This window comes from Notechis scutatus, chromosome 2 (assembly GCF_049901735.1).
Source record: "Notechis scutatus isolate UNSWTSFEM ecotype Mainland chromosome 2, rNotScu1.2, whole genome shotgun sequence".
In the NCBI taxonomy this organism is placed as follows: Eukaryota; Metazoa; Chordata; class Lepidosauria; order Squamata; family Elapidae; genus Notechis; species Notechis scutatus.
The window spans coordinates 88,726,020-88,742,293 of NC_142010.1; the positions used below are offsets into that span (position 1 = coordinate 88,726,020).

Consider the following 16,274-nt stretch of genomic DNA (forward strand, 5'->3'; position numbering starts at 1 on the left):
TTTTTTAATTTATTTTTTAAAAAGCAATAGCCCTGGCAAAAAAAAAAACACCTTAAAATGTGCACTTGTAGAAGTGAATTAATATGTCAACAGCTTCTGCATTGATGAAAATAAAAGCCTTTTGACAGATTTGGAAGCACCTTTATTTTTGTAATTTCAGCCTTCATGCTTGTAACAAACTCCTTAGGAGATTTTAATTAATTATGATTAAGGCATGCCATAAGGGAGTTAGCATGAATTGTATTATATCAGCTTCATGTAAGCAGAGCAAGTATTGTTTTTTGAGCTGAGACATAGTTGGCTGTTACAAATTCATCCTTTTGAAGCTGTCCCTAGATGTATTGAAGAACAGTTTCCATAATCTCCAACTACTGGTAGTCTAACATCTGCAGCGCTTCCAATTGGGAAATCATAAAAACAAGTCATATAAGGAAGTTTTTCTTACTCTATATGGCAAGACAGTTAAACATTTTTCTTCCTTTTCCCTTCTAGATCTATCTATCCATCACATTTTTTTTTTGGTATGTATGTATATACACACACACACACAATAGTATATGTCTGTTTATGGCTTCTTTTGTAATCTTCTTTTCATGATACCTTGTTCAAAAAACATCATGTTTGGGAATTCTATTTAATTCTGGCATTGAAAAAGGTCATAGTATGTTAGAAGAGCTATTCCTTAACAAATAAAACAATTTTTGTTTCTAAATATTTTATTGATATTACATGTTACTGATTTATATCCTTTGGTATATACAGGTAGCCCTCGACGTACGATCACAATTGAGCCCAAGATTTCTCTTGTTAAGTGATATAATTGTTAAGTGAGTTTTGTCCCATTTTACTACCTTTCTCGACACAGTTAAGTGAATCATTGCAGCTGATAAGTTAGTAACCCAGTTGTTAAGTGAGTCTGGCTTCCCCCCCATTGACTTTCGTTGTTAGGTCGCAAAAGGGGAATCACATAACCTTGGGACACAGAAATGGTCATAAATATGAACCAGTTGCCAAACATCTGTATTTTCATCCCATGATCATGGGTATGCTGCAAAGGTCACAAGTCACATTTTTCAATGCTGTTGTAACTTTGAACAGTCCCTAAATGAACTGTTGTAAGTTGAGGACTATGTGAACTTATCTAAATACTAGATTTGGTATACACAATGAACTGATATTCCTTAAATAAATGGGTAAGCATTTTTTCACCTATTGGCATTAATTCCGATTTATTTATTTATTTATTTATTTATTTGATTTGCCAATTGTTTACAAGATAATAAGTATAAGTGTATACATAGTTGTGAATACATGAAATGGGTACATATAAGAAAAATAAAAGAAGAATAAGAGAAACAATAGGACAGGGACGGTAGGCACGTTGGTGCGCTTATGCACGCCCCCTACAGACCTCTTAGGAAAGGGGTGAGGTCAACAGTAGACAGTCTAAGGTTAAAGTTTTTGGGGTTTGGGGATGAAACTACAGAGTCGAGTAGAGTATTCCAGACATTGACCACTCTATTGCTGAAGTCGTATTTCCTGCAATCAAGTTTGGTGCGGTTAACTTTGAGTTTGTATCTATTGTGTGCTCTTGTGTTGTTATGGTTGAAGCTGAAGTATTCATTGACAGGTAGGACATTGCAATGTGTGATTTTATATACCATGCTTAAATCAGACCGAAGACGGCGTAATTCAAGGTTTTCTAGTTCTAGAATTTCAAGTCTGGTGGCATAAGGTATTCTACAACGAGTAGAGGAGTGGAGAACTCTTCTTGTGAAATATTTCTGGACTTTCTCAATTGTGCTAATATCAGATACGTAATGTGGGTTCCAGACTGATTTAAGTATTGGTCTAGCAAATGTTTTGTATGCTCTGGTTAGTAGTGTGATATTACCAGAGAAAAAGCTACGTAGGATTAGGTTAACAACTCTTAATGCCTTTTTGGCTATGTAGTTGCAGTGGGCTCTAGCACTTAGATCATTAGAGGTGAGTATTCCAAGGTCCTTTACAGAGCTTGGGTCATCAACAAGATCTTGACTATTCAGCTTGTATTTTATTTTCTGATTTTTTTTGCCAATATGTAAGACAGAGCATTTATTTGTTGAGATTTGAAGTTGCCATTTGTTTGACCATTCTGATACATAGTCAAGATCTTTTTGTAGGGTAGCAGTATTGTCTGTGGTATTGAACAGCTTTACATCATCAGCGAAAAGAATGCAATTGCTCTTAATATGATCACAGAGGTCATTTATGTAGAGTATGAAGAGAGTTGGTCCTAGAACACTGCCTTGGGGGACACCACTATTGACAGGTACAGAATTTGATAGGACGCTCCCATTTTGACCATTTGTTGTCTGTTTGACAGGAATGCTTCTATCCAGTTATTCAGTTGTCCAGAGATACCATAGGATTTTATTTTTAGGAGTAGTTTGTCGTGTACCACTGAATCAAAGGCTTTACAGAAGTCTATGTAGATTGCGTCTATTGCTTTGCCCTGGTCGAGTTGTGTCGTCCATATGTTTTTGCAGTGTAAGAGTTGCAGATTACAGGATAGTTTTTTTCTGAAACCAAATTGTTTATTGGAGAGTAGGTTGTTTGTCTCTAAGTGGAGGATGATGGATTGGTTAATAATTGATTCCATGACTTTACAGGTGACGCAGCATAAGGAGATTGGTCTGTAATTTTCAACTAGGCTTGGGTCTCCCTTTTTGAAGATGGGGATGACTGTGGCTTGTGACCATAGGTTAGGCAAGGAGCTGGTCCTGAAAGATTTTTCAAAGATTATGCTTAGAGGTTTGGCTATGGCAGTGGATAGCTTTTTTAAGAAGTAGGCACATATTCCATCCGGTCCAGTAGATAGAGATGGTTTTAGATTGCGTAGTGCTTTTTCAACATTGTCTTCTGTAAAATCGATATGTATTAGATCATTGTTGTTATCTGTGGTACGGCTAGGAAATACTGGGCATGATCCATTGCTGTTTACAAATACTGAGCCGAAGAATGTGTTAAAGATGTTGGCTTTAATGGTGTCGTCGTTGCAGTCTTTACCATCAGGTCCTATCAAGGATGGGATAGACCTTGAGTCTTTTAGTTTGTTGTTTACAAAATTGTAAAAAAGCACGGGTGGAATTGGTGCTTAGAAGGTTTTCCTCTTGTTTAATGTGATAATTGATGCATTCGGTCTTTATCTGGTGGCATAAATTTTTGTATCGGCTTTTGAAATTGGCAACGTGACCAGATTTGTTTTTCCGCCAGAGTGATCTCTTTTTGGATTGAAGTTTCCTTATTGTTATGGGTAATCTGCTTTTTTGTTTTGTTTTGGGAGTTGTTGTTGGTACATATAGTTTGATGACTCTTTTGACTTCAAGTAAAAATATGTTGTAATGGTCTTCAACAGTGTTGCATCCAGTGAATAGAGATTGCCAATCAAGGGATGAGAGATCATTGTCTATAAGTTCATAGTTGCCTTTTTTGAAGTTACAATTGGGGATTACATCATTGTGGTGATTTTTGTGTGGGCGTATGTTGAGACAAAAGTCAATCATATTGTGGTCACTACTGGAAAAGGGTTCTTTAGTTTGTATTCCGTAAATTAAATTCAAACTATTGCAGAAGATGAGATCGAGGCAGTTGTTTAGTCTAGTGTTGTTGGTTACTAGTTGTTCCATAATAGTTACTAGTTGTTCCATAATAGTTGGACCATAATAGAGTTATTAAAGAAACCTATAATTTACAGGAACACTGAAATATTAAAATGAGGTTTAATTTTATCTAATTGCACAAGACATGCAAATAGTATAAAGCAAGGATGAAAATAAACATCCTTGTCTAGTTCCTCTGAATAGTAGAAAAGTAAGAGAAAACATGCCAGTAACCTTCACTTTAGTTGTAGGTTAGTCATATGTCTGAATTCATTTTATGAATTCCAGTGGAAATCCAAATCTATTTAGTCCAGTGGTGGGATTTCAATTTGTTTTACTACTGGTTCTGTGGGCATGGTTTGGTGGGCGTGGTGTGTCTTGGTGGGTGTGTCTTGGTGGGTGTGGCAGGAGAATACTGCAAAATCTCCATTCCTTCCCCACCCCACTGACCTGCCTTCCAGCTCTGTTCTCCTGTGCAGGGCAACAAAAAATCAGCTGGGACTTGGGAAGCAGAGAATAGATGTGGGCGGGACCAATCAGAGGTGGTATTTTCTGGTTCTCCAAACTACTCAAAATTCCGCTACTGGTTCTCCAGAACTGATCAGAACCTGCTGAATACCACCTCTGATTTAGTCCCTAACAACAGAAAATTAAAAGATATGGGAGAGGGAAAAGAGAACTGTGCAGCATATAATTTTGTATAGATATATACACACCCACCCATTTCATCCAGAAGACACAGATATATTCAACACAATTGTCTTCTCTTGGTCAATCTATGTCTTTTGGAAAATTGCAACAAGACAAGAATACAAGTCACTTACTGTTATATATCATACTTGACTTGTTTATCTTTTTTTCTCCTGATTTTGAAACAGTTTCATAGATCATTCTTAATAATTATGAAACTGTCCATTTTGTAAAACCTCCCAGTTTATCTCTAGTATCTTGAGCCTATTGAATCTTATCAAATTTGGCATTTTCAGACTTAGGATTTTAAAAGGGTTTATTAAACTTTAGATACCTGCTTACTGTTACGTTAGAAAGTTTCGTTCAAAAATGTTTATTTGTTCAACTGAATATTTATTAAATTTTAGGCATTCCTACAGAATGTAATCCAAAAAGATTTGAAGGGTGGAACAATGGGAAAATCAATTTCTGCAATTTTAATATGTTCATTGTATTTAATAGGAAAATGCTATGGAGAAAAGTGTCATTTGTCATGAAACTAGACTTGGAGGTAAATTTTTGTTGACATTAGTTAAAGATATATTTGGGCTTCCCCTTTTGTGCAAGTGCACTAGTGCATTGTAGAATGGTGTAAGGCAGGGGTGTCAAACTCATATTGTCACGTCGTCGTCATGTGACTTATCAAGACTTTTTCCCCCTTCACTAAACCAGGCATGGGCGTCTGGCCCGTGGGCCGGGAGTTTAACAGCCCTGGTTTAAGGATTCATGAAGCAATTTTTTTAATGAAGCTAAGTAGATCTATGCCTGGTCAAAAACTGGAGGAGTTGTGCTGGGAATCCCATGTGTATGCTCTAAGCTACATGTTGTAGAAACATAGGATATGTATAGGCTAAAATAATAAATCAATGTATAACATTTCCACACCAGAATTTCATAACATGTGGCATATTTTTTTCAAACCTAGAAACTTGGCAGTGCTTTAACCCCTCACTTTTCCCAAAGCCTATGGTCATGTTGTAAATTAAATATGAGAACATAGGTCCACAAAGCATTTGTTCCTCTTTTGAATTTTGATCATTTTCTAACTAATTCAGAATGTGTGGTGATGGCCACAAACTTAGATCATTTTGATAAAGGGTTAAATACAGCTGAACGGCTGTTAGTCAGATTAGCTATGTAAGCTTACTATAACAGTGGACAAGCACCACAATTTTTCCCCTTCTGAAATGTCATAAATCTTATCTAGCATTCGAGCAATTTTGTAAGAACTTTGCTGTATCTTGTTAAAGTTTGAAATCTAATGAGATTTCAGTTAGTTTGATGAAACAGACAGGGTGTTGCCAAGTCAGCACACATAACTATTGGTACTCTTACTAAGAAAAAGCCAGGATGGGATTTGCTTTAACACCTGAGTTTGATCCATTGTGTTTAATTTTCTTCCATTAGGGTAGCATCCAGTTAATTTCTTTTCATTGCTAAGGCTGATTAGCCACAAAGGAAAGGTTGACAACCATTGCTTTATTCCCTACTTTGGGCCAACTTTCATTCCTGGAGATAAATGAAAAGATAAGATAGTAGGTCCGTTCAGTTGATGTATGGGTCAGTGCATGATATTCCCTTAATAACAATAACAATTAGACTAATATACTATTTTACAGTGCTTTCTAAGCAGTTTTACAGGTCAGCATATGGCCCCCAACAATTTGGGTCCTCATTTTACCCACCTTGGAAGGATGGAATGCTGAGTCAACCTTGAGCCTACTGAGATTCAATCTGCTAAATTGCAGGCAGCTGGCTGCTGCAGAAGTAGCTTGTAGTACTGCACTCTTAACTACTGCGCCACACACCCATTTTGAGATGTTATTTAATCAGTTTCAAATAATCCAGGGGTTGTTTTCCCTGATGATTTGGTTTCAGTACTTTCTCAGATTAAAATGTGTGTAAGTAAGAGAGAAAGTATGGTAATGAATGGCAAAGTGCACAATTCCTTGTGAAAACCAATGTTAGTAATTTTTCTTCTGTTCATGAGATAATCTGTCTCTTTCCACGCCAAAAAGACATTTACCATGATACCTCATTGGGATGCAGTCAGGTTGTTCTCCCAGCCAGAATTATCTTAAATTTAAACCCATCCCTAATTTATTTTCTTTATTAAAGTTACATAATTTTTCTCAAATTAAAAATCTGTAAAAATTAACAAAGGAAATTTGGCTTAAAGAATTAATTGAACCTTTCCAGCTTCCATATAAACCTTGTACCTTTTATTCAGAGAAAACAAAAAGTACTTAAAGGAATGAAAGTTCTGCAAATATATGCATTCTGTATAAAACAGAAATTATTTTAATATGTGTGAGCAAGAGGGAAAGATAAGATTGAAATTAGTAGTCAGGGTAATTTTCTGAGACCTGTTCAGGTATTTCACAACCCAAAAAATGAACTAGCCCTTCGCCTGAGACCTCCACTTTTCATAAACAAGGCATAACCTCTGCTTTTATGAATGTGTAGTTTCTGCATATGATCAAGAATCCCAGTTTTCCTGATTTCTAAATCTCTCACAGAAAACAGATCAATCAAGAAGTTTCCATGGTCTTGACTGGGTCAGTATTAGATTACATGTAGGCATCACAACACATTAATGCATCACAATGCATTAATGCAATCAGAATGTCTTTGCAGAGGATGGCATGTAAATTTAACAAAATAAACAAATAAATCAGGAAAGATGCTTGTTGTCTTGGAGGCAGAGATGCTTTGGAAGGGGACCAATTTTCAGAGGCTGCAATTGTACTGCCCATTGAACCAAGTACTTTTGTAATCTGGCTGGTAGCATTTTGCCTTGGCAGTCACATAGGTGTTTGCAAATATTAACAGCAAATCATGTTCATTTAATCAAAGGAAGAAATGCATAAACCACTAGATTCCACCCCACTTCTTGTTCTTCAGCAGTCTTCCATGATTGTAGTACCATGTTGTTGTTAAAAAAAAAAAAAAAAAAGAATTCTTGAATGCCAAAAATGCAAAACTTAACTTTGCTTGCAAAAAAGAGCAGCATGGCTGAGCTACGTGACTTCTCTTTTTATCATACCATTATGAAATAGCTATAAAAATATTCCTTGTTTAGTATTCATAAAGATGGGTGCCTTCCTTGCATTAAATCAGAGGAACAAATTAGAGGAACATCCATGGGATCACCAACGGGGATGGGAATTCAAATTTCTTAACAACCGGTTCTGTGGGCATGGCCTAATTTGTGGGTGTGTCTTGGTGGTCATGTGATGGGGTGAGTGTGGCTTGCTGACTGGGCATGGCTTGGTGGTCACGTGACTGGCTGGGCATGGCTTGTATGTAAATATTGTAAATATTTATGTAAATATTGAATTTTTTATTAAAGAAAGAGCAACTTTTACCCAAAATCGGGCAAAGTAGGCGGGCAGATTGAGTTGCTCACAGAATCATAGATTCATTCAAAGATCTACCATACTACAATCTGCTACCTGAGTCTGTCACATAAAATTTGCTTGCAAGCAAACTCATAAACTTTGCTAGGAAGTAAACTCACAAAATTAACTCACAACACACCATTATGTAAATATAGAACTTTTTATTTAAAAAGAGCAACTTTTACCTAAAATCAGGCAAAGGTAGGCAGATTGAGTTGCTCACAGAATCACAGATTCATTCAGAGATCTACCATTCTGCAATCTATTGCCTGAGTCTGCGCTAAAAAATAGAAGATTCAGTCCTAAGGAAGGTTCAGCTCTGCTTTTAGATTAGCTAGAAAGCAAGAAATCCAACAATTTCATTTAATAATCACATGATTTGTTTAATGACCATACGATTCACTTAAGTTCAAATTAAGTCATGTGGTGCCTGGACTTACAACTGCAATGACTGATGATCAAAATTATGAGCTACATTGTGCTTGTAAGTCATAGACTACCTATACCCCATAGACCAATGTTCCCCAATGTTTCTGGCTTTATGGACCAGCAGTGGGGGAGAAGAGGGGATGGTTCTGTGTGAGTGACAGGTCCATTTGTGCAAATGGCGTGTATATGCACCTCAGAAGTGGTATTCAGCAGGTTCTGGAGAACCAGTAGCAGAAATTTTAGTTCAGAGAACCAGAAAATACCATCTCTGACTGGCCCCGGCCCCATCTATTCTCTGCCTCCCAAGTCCCAGCTGGGCCTTTTTTTTTGTTGCCCTGCACAGGAGAATGGAGCTGGAAAGCAGGTTAATGGGGTGGGGAGGGAATGGGATTTTACAATAACCTTCCCCTGCCACACCTGCCACACCTTCCCCTGCCACGCCTGCCACGCCATGCCCACACCACATTCACCACACCATGCCCACAGAACCGGTAGTAAATTTATTTGAATCCTACCACTGGCGTACCTGCTGTACACTTAAATGGAGTGTGTGTTCTCATCCGCTGCTTGTGCAAGTAAGGATGTGCATGTGTGCATGCTCACCGGCCATTTTCACAGCCCAGTTGCAAACCCTTCATGGATCACCATTGGGTCATGGATCACAGGTTGGGGACCCCTGTGATAGACTTACCTGTTGAACTACGAGCTACACATATTCTCTTCTATTAGGCTCAACTAGTCGTTAAGGATGGCAGATGCAGAATCAATATCTTTTAAGACTTTTTTTTGTTTCTTTTATCCTCACTGTTTACTTTATTGTATATTGTGCCCTGTCAGTGTTCTCACAACATTTTAATACATTTTTGCAATTGTTTTGATTTTATTATGAAACATTCTAGATTTTTTTTAAAGAAATGGGAAGCAGTATACAAATGTTTCAAATCAAGTTTGAAGTTCAGAAACTTGATTCTGCATTATAAAAAAGCAAACACAAAACAAAGTGAAAGGTAATGAATATAACTTTTTCTGGTGTTTTAGTGATGCGTTTTTTCCTATATGAAGGCATAGCTCAATTCTTTGTACTTTATAGATGCAGTGTTTTTTTCCCCAAAGATTCTCAACCATAAAAAATATTAAGACTTGCTAAAGACCCAGATAATGATTAGCATTTTTATCAATACTATATTTTTCAATTAAGGTATGTACATTGGTTTCTTTAGACACTATATTATTTATTGAACATTTAATAGACTACAAAATAGTGTAAACACAGCTTTTACAGGTTCCAACCTGAGTCGGTCACTGGGACCAAAAGTTTATTCTTCCAATCTTTTGGGCACCTCCTCCTCCTTCACCAGGAAACTTCTCTCTCTCCAAAATATGTGTAGTGGGCTGTTCGGCATGTTGTATTTACATAGTGCCTAGTTGTGTGTAACTTTTAATTGTTAATTAGAGTATTTATCACTGGCTATAAAGTCATTGATTATTGTTTGCTTATGTCACTGCATCCTTGGCTCTTAATTATTGATAAGCTGGTGATTAAATCAGCTTTAATAATTTCTCTGGCTATTTTTGTCCCTGCTCAGCCAACAAACATAGTAGCTATGAAAGTGAATGCATGTCCTTATTTACTGCAGTGTAATGCACTCCTGGTCTAACTGCTCACTCATGTTCTCACAGTCTGGTGGTTAGTTTCCTTCCCCATCTGTCCTAAATAGTCCCAGCAGCAATCTATGCAGGGTATCCAGTAAATTATCAACTTTTACATGCACTAGAAAACCAAACAATTTATATGACTGGCTTTATTGTAATATTCACTTTATCACAGAGGTCTGGAACTACTAAACCCACAATATCTCTGAAATGTTCCCATATAATTGAAGATATTGCTACCAGCTCTGGGCTGCAAAATCTAAAGAAAAACTGAAAAGATGGAAAGAGTCAGAGCTTTCTGTATGCCTTTACTGCCATCGAGTGGTCATCTGGAGTTTTGCAACCCAGACCCAGAAATCTACTTTATGTTGATATACCACCAAAGAACAGATGTTTCTGTGGTACATTTTTTTTCCTTTCAAAAGCACAGAGCAGAAAAGATATATTTCTTTTGCTTGACAACTACAATCAGTTTCCTATGGTATTGTTCAATGGACATTAAGTTGTAATTCGGTTATTTGAAAGAGCTAGTTTGTGGTAGTGGTTAAGGCTCCACACTACAAACAAGGAGACTGTGAATTCTAGATCCATCTTAGGTACGATGCCAGCTGGGTAACTTTGATCCAGTTACTCTTACTCAGCCCTAGGAAGGAGGCAATAACAAATCACTTCTGAAAATCTTGAAAGAAAACTACAGGGATTTCTCCAGGCAATTGCCAGGAAACAAAACCAATTCAAAAGTTTATGCACATAAACCTTTAAAATGTTCATTTAAAATGATTCATAATTGTGCAGGATTTTTTTTTTGCTCACAATTCTGTTTAGTTAGTCCTAATAATATTATAGATTATTATTGCTGTAACTGTGATTTTTGCACATTTAGTCAAAGGAAACTGGGTTAATAGAACAGAATATGATTGCACCCAGCATGTAAACAGAGTATAATACAGAATAGAAAGAAAAAATTAAAGATGAAGCAAAATGGGTTGAACCAGTCTTCCATCCAATTATCCAGATAGGTCTATAGCAGGTCCAGATATGTCTATCTATGACCTATCTCCTCTCTCCATTTTCAGATTTTCCATGAAGAAACAATTGCATTTTCACTTACCAAAGAGTACAGAAAAAAGAATGGATTGAAGCCACTACCTTTTCTGTCTATCAGTCTTAAGTCTTTCAGATCACATTGTGTAAAGTATTTTAGTCTTTGCTTCTTAGGTTAACATTTTTTAAAAGGAAGAGAGAAAAAAAACCAGATGTCTTACAAAAAAGAAAGAAGCCTTCCCTAACTTTCCTTTCTTTCATTTTATGAAAACAGTCAAGCTACAACCACAAGATTTCACAGATAAGAGAAAAAATGTGGATTGCACTTAATTCAATATTATAAAGGAATACTCTTATGGGGAGACAGCAAGCTGAGCCAAAGCCAGACTAAGACTGCTGACTGATCTGAAAAATGTGAATATTTTTCACACTGGGATACCACATCTCATAATGCTCCATGTGTGCTATAGTATATAATTATGAAATGTTTGCATTAAGTAACTTGGGTGCCTAAATACAGATGTTCCTTATTGACATTAATTGGACATGACATATCTTTGGCCTGCTTTATAGCAGTCATCAGGGCATGCATTTCCACTTTACTCATATATATTTTACAGGAGCTCTGTTCCATATCGACCTTATTAACAGTGAAAAACATTAGTGCCCCAGCTAACTGTTATATATATATATATATATATATATATATATATATATATATATATATATATATATATATATATATATATATATATATATATATATATATATGTGTGTGTGTGTGTGTGTGTGTGTGTGTGTGTGTGTGTGTTAAAAATGCAATTGGCTCACCTTGAAGAGAACATTTCTTAGGAAATATTCCTTACTTTTTATTATTTACTATTAAGTATTTCTTTTTTTAAAAAAAACTACTGTTTAGAATCTACTTGCATGAAAAGAAACATGAAAGTGCTTTGTGGTCTTAGCTTCAGGGACTTAAAATTCATTTAGCAAGCAAGTTAAATCCATGTTAATAGCATGGTCATGACCAGCCTCCTAAATTACTCTTCAGCTTATTGTAGAGGGGGGAAAGGTTTGATAAACCTCTTTGCCTCCAAAATAGCCATGGATTGTAGGTTATGTTCCAGGCACAAATGCTAGTCAGAATCCAAGACTTTAGACCAGTCAGTGCATCTCAAATTTGATAACTTTAATACATACATTCCCAGAATCCCCTCAGCCAGTCCACATTGGCTGGAGAATTCTGGGAGCTGAAGTCCACACATTGTAAAGTTGCCAAGGTTGAGAAACATGGCTTTAGACTGAATCCAGCAGAATTAATGGGATGTAGTACCCATTTAAATAAATGGGGCTTCAATTTACATGGATTTTGGCAAAGTCAAAAGTATATGTATTTTAAATTATTTTTAAAATGGCAAAAGATGTTTAATAGCACAACCATGAAGAATAAAGAAGAAAAATATCTTCCTTCCAAGAGATCCATTAAATTTAGATCTGACATAACAAATAAAGTTAGTTTGATTATGGAGGAGGAGGAGGAGGAGGAGGAGGAGGAGGAGGAGGAGGAGGAGGAGGAGGAGGAGGAGGAGGAGGAGGAGGAGGAGGAAGAAGAAGAAGAAGAAGAAGAAGAAGAAGAAGAAGAAGAAGAAGAAGAAGAAGAAGAAGAAGAAGAAGAAGAAGAAGAAGAAGAAGAAGAAGAAGAAGAAGAAGAATTATTCTGAAAAAATTGAACCTATATTCCATGTCCTATCTAAATTGCCTGAAACCTTAGAAGGCAGATTGTTATTGAGTACATATGACTCAATATAAGACAGCCCATGATTTCTACAAACTGGCAGGATTGAAATTTATTCACAAAAGGAAGAAATTTCTTCATCTCCTTTTTTTCAAAATCCAAAAGCTCAGATTAAAACTTCCAAACTGAACTTTCCTACCAGCTCCTCCTTTAAGACTCCAAATATGGAAAAGCCCATCCAGCAATATGAGTTAATCCTCTTCCTGGCAATCTTTCAGGTACATTCTTTCCTCTCTTCAAGTGATTATCCAGAGGGAGTAGGGGAGGGGATATCACTTCCAAGCAAGCTTGAAGATAATGGAGTAAAACAATTTGCTCTAAAATAATGGTAAGAACATGTGGGGTCCTTTGCAAAATGGGGACTTTGCAGAAATTGGCTAATTGTGGAATTAGCCTTTTGCTAGATGGCAGGAAAACTGCTATTGCCTCAGTGCATTTAATTTTTCTTCTTTATTAAATACTTGGCAGGACTTTGTTTCAGTCCTCTGCTGGCCTCGCTCACCACTACTGTGTTGGCTCAACAGATCGGCTTTGCTTGCTCTTTCAGTGAGAAGTCAGGAAGTGGTTTTTGCTTTGTAAAATCTGAATTCAAAATAAGCTGGCACAGAGCACACCATCTCCTGGATCATACAAAACTTCAACCCTGAGAGGGAGGATTTTTTCCCTTAAAAACTTTAAAAGTCTTAAAAAGTCTTGGCAGAAGTAGGACAACATCACAAGGGCCTCTATCTGAGTGTGAATCATGAACACATTATGCCAGAATCTTGTCTTTTTACAAAAAAAAAAAAAGCCGAATCTTGGAAAATGTTATTCAGAATTCCAGATGTAAAATACTTGGGTGTGTTTGCTTCGAATGTCTGTTTGCTGAGGTTCTTTAAGGTGAAAGCTATTTAAACAGTGGAAAGATAAGAAGCTGGCTTTATTTAGCAAATGCTGCTCCTGTTTATTTATGTGCTCTTTAAATGAACACAGCAGACACATACTTCTGGAGTGTGGTGTTGCAATTTGTAACCAAGAGCAATAGTATCAAATGTTAATTGGCTTTCTTAGAAAGTGAGAGGCTGCGACATCATATCACAAACTGAAACACAAACTCTTCCCACATGTGGTAAAGTCCAGTGGCTAGGAAACCTCTCCCAAGCTATCCAGGGCTTTCCCTGGTGATACTGTTTTTGGACATATTGAAATAAAGGCAAGGAGAGGAGAAAGAGATTATCTCTCCCTCTGTTACTCCATTTGAAGTACTACTATGGCTGCCTAAGGATGGGGAAGTTTTCTGGAAAGGGAATCAGGCAAAATAAGACTGGCAGAATCATGAGACTGGAAAGGAGGGTGCTTTATCTGTAAGAAGAGAGGTTGGTTGATTTCTTCATAATGGACAAGCTTGGAAAATGTTCTCTTCTTTGTTCATGTGTGCATAAACAGACAAAAATTCTGATAATCTCTTAATCATCTAACTGAGGACAAGCTTGCTTTTAGAGAAGAGGAGGAGGAAAGGGATGAGGAGGAAGAGAAGAAACCACCTCACCACCTTGAGATTCTGGGTGGTTTACTAGCCTTGAATGAAAGATGTATCATTTGGAAGAGTTATGGATGAAATCCTATCCAGTGTTCCTCTTTGCTTTTGTTTGCTTCCTTTTCAGAATTTCCAATTCCAGATTACCTACAAAATTTACATAGATCAATTGACTTGTTTCCCCTTTAACAGACAACAACCTACTTCCACAGATGTGTACAATAGATCTTGAACAATTTGGGGTAATAGACAAGAGTAATGTTCTCATAATCCTCTTAATGCTAAAAGTTATCCAGCATGTGTCAAAATAGCACAGGTTACCTAAGGAAATCACACAAACATAAATGACAGTGTACTGACACTTTATGTGAACTTATTCCTGATGAGCACAACAGAAATCAGAAATAAAACACAAAAAGGGCCAGCTTGGTCTAGTGATTAGGCACTCAGCTAAGAACCAGGAGATTGTGAGTTCTAGTCTTAGGAGATCTAGATCTAGGAGCCATGATGGCGCAGTAGTTAAAATGTAGTATTGCAGGCTAATTCTGCTGACTGCTGGTTGCCTGTAGTTTGGCAGTTTGATTTTCACTGGCTTAAGGTTGACTCAGCCTTCCATCCTACTGAGGTTGGTAAAATGAGGACCTAGATTGCTGGGGGAAATATGCTGACTGTAAACCGCTTAGAACGGGTTGTAAAAGCACTGTGGAGTGGTATATAAGTCTAAATGCTTTTTTTATTGCTATTGCTAGTCCTTCGTTAGACATAAAAGCCAGCTGGGTGACTGGGTGGGCCAGTCACTCTTTCTTAGCCTAACCACTTCACGGGATTGTTGTTGCGGGGAAAATAGGAGGAGGAAAGTATTTTGGATATGTTTGCCATCTTGAGTTATTTGCAAAAAATAATCAAGATGTGAAAAAAATAAAAGTTTGCTTTTCTGTTTGTCTTGCTTGACGTTGCCTCCAAATAATTATATCTAAATTTAGACTAGCTAGAAAGCACTGAATGGTAGGAAAACAAGGTACATGACTTATGAGTCTGATAAACCAGAGAACACATCCCTAGCACAATTAAAACATCAAAGGCAATCCCAATAATGCAATCTGCCTCTCCAAGAGGAGGTTTTAAGTCATCCTTCCCATTTCCATGAATTTCTCTGCATGCTATGCCCACACCCAACCTCAAACGCCAATGCCCTGAAATAACCTGGCAGCGTTGTCTACAACACACTTTGCAACCTTCGAGTCAGATATGCTTCAAATGTATCGCAAAATGTGGAAGGAAAGAAAACAAGACAAATTAGGCATTGTCCCAAGTGGACGTTTTCTTATCCAAATTCAACCCCGAAGGGAACATTTCACAAAGATAAACAAAGGAAGAGAAAGGGTGGGGATACGGTTAGAATGTAACAAAACACACTGCAAGGCCTAAATGAAATCAAGTCACAACAGTTTTGCCTTTAACGATTTCCACATTTGGTATGCACTAACATAGCCCAATTTACCATTGCCCAAAGTAAAAGGATACATTTGCAATCATTACAACAGGACTTATCCAAGATTTACCATTCCATTCTTGTTGCAAAAGGTAGATTATAAAGTTAAGACTGCTGTGAAACAGGAGGTTCAAATGAAAAATCACCATTTCCTTGGGATGCATAACTAACAACAACAAAACAAAGGTCAAGCATTATGGATTTGCAATAATATTCCTTCTGATAAACAAAAAAATTATACTTAAAAATCTACTGAAAATCCTATGTACTCCAATTAAGGCTAAGGAAAAAGCTAGGGAGACGTGATACTGTAATTGAATCCAAATCAAATGTTAGGAGAATTATAAATCCAACCCTAGACACTAACCCTTGGCTCTGAATAGGGCAATAAAAACATGCTCTGATGAATGCTATTATCTGCCATGTTCTATAATGTTGCCTTCATCTTCATCTCATTCAGCCTGTACTCCAAACAGATCTAAGTCACTGTTAGCCATTTTAAAGTTAAAATAGAGCTTTCTCCCTTAAGCAGCCAGCAAGCTCCAACAGTTTTACCAGGGAACAATTTGAGTAA

At 36.9% G+C, this 16,274-nt stretch overlaps 1 long non-coding RNA gene across 1 annotated transcript in view; it reads left to right on the top strand.

Moving 5' to 3' along the window:
* Positions 1 to 13,913: 13,913 nt before the first annotated feature.
* Positions 13,914 to 16,274, top strand: part of LOC148132122 (uncharacterized) — a 31,756-nt gene continuing 29,395 nt past the window's right edge. Inside the window, exon 1 of the long non-coding RNA XR_015747303.1 lies at positions 13,914 to 14,047. This is a non-coding gene — a long non-coding RNA (uncharacterized LOC148132122). The remainder of the gene's footprint in view (positions 14,048 to 16,274) is intronic.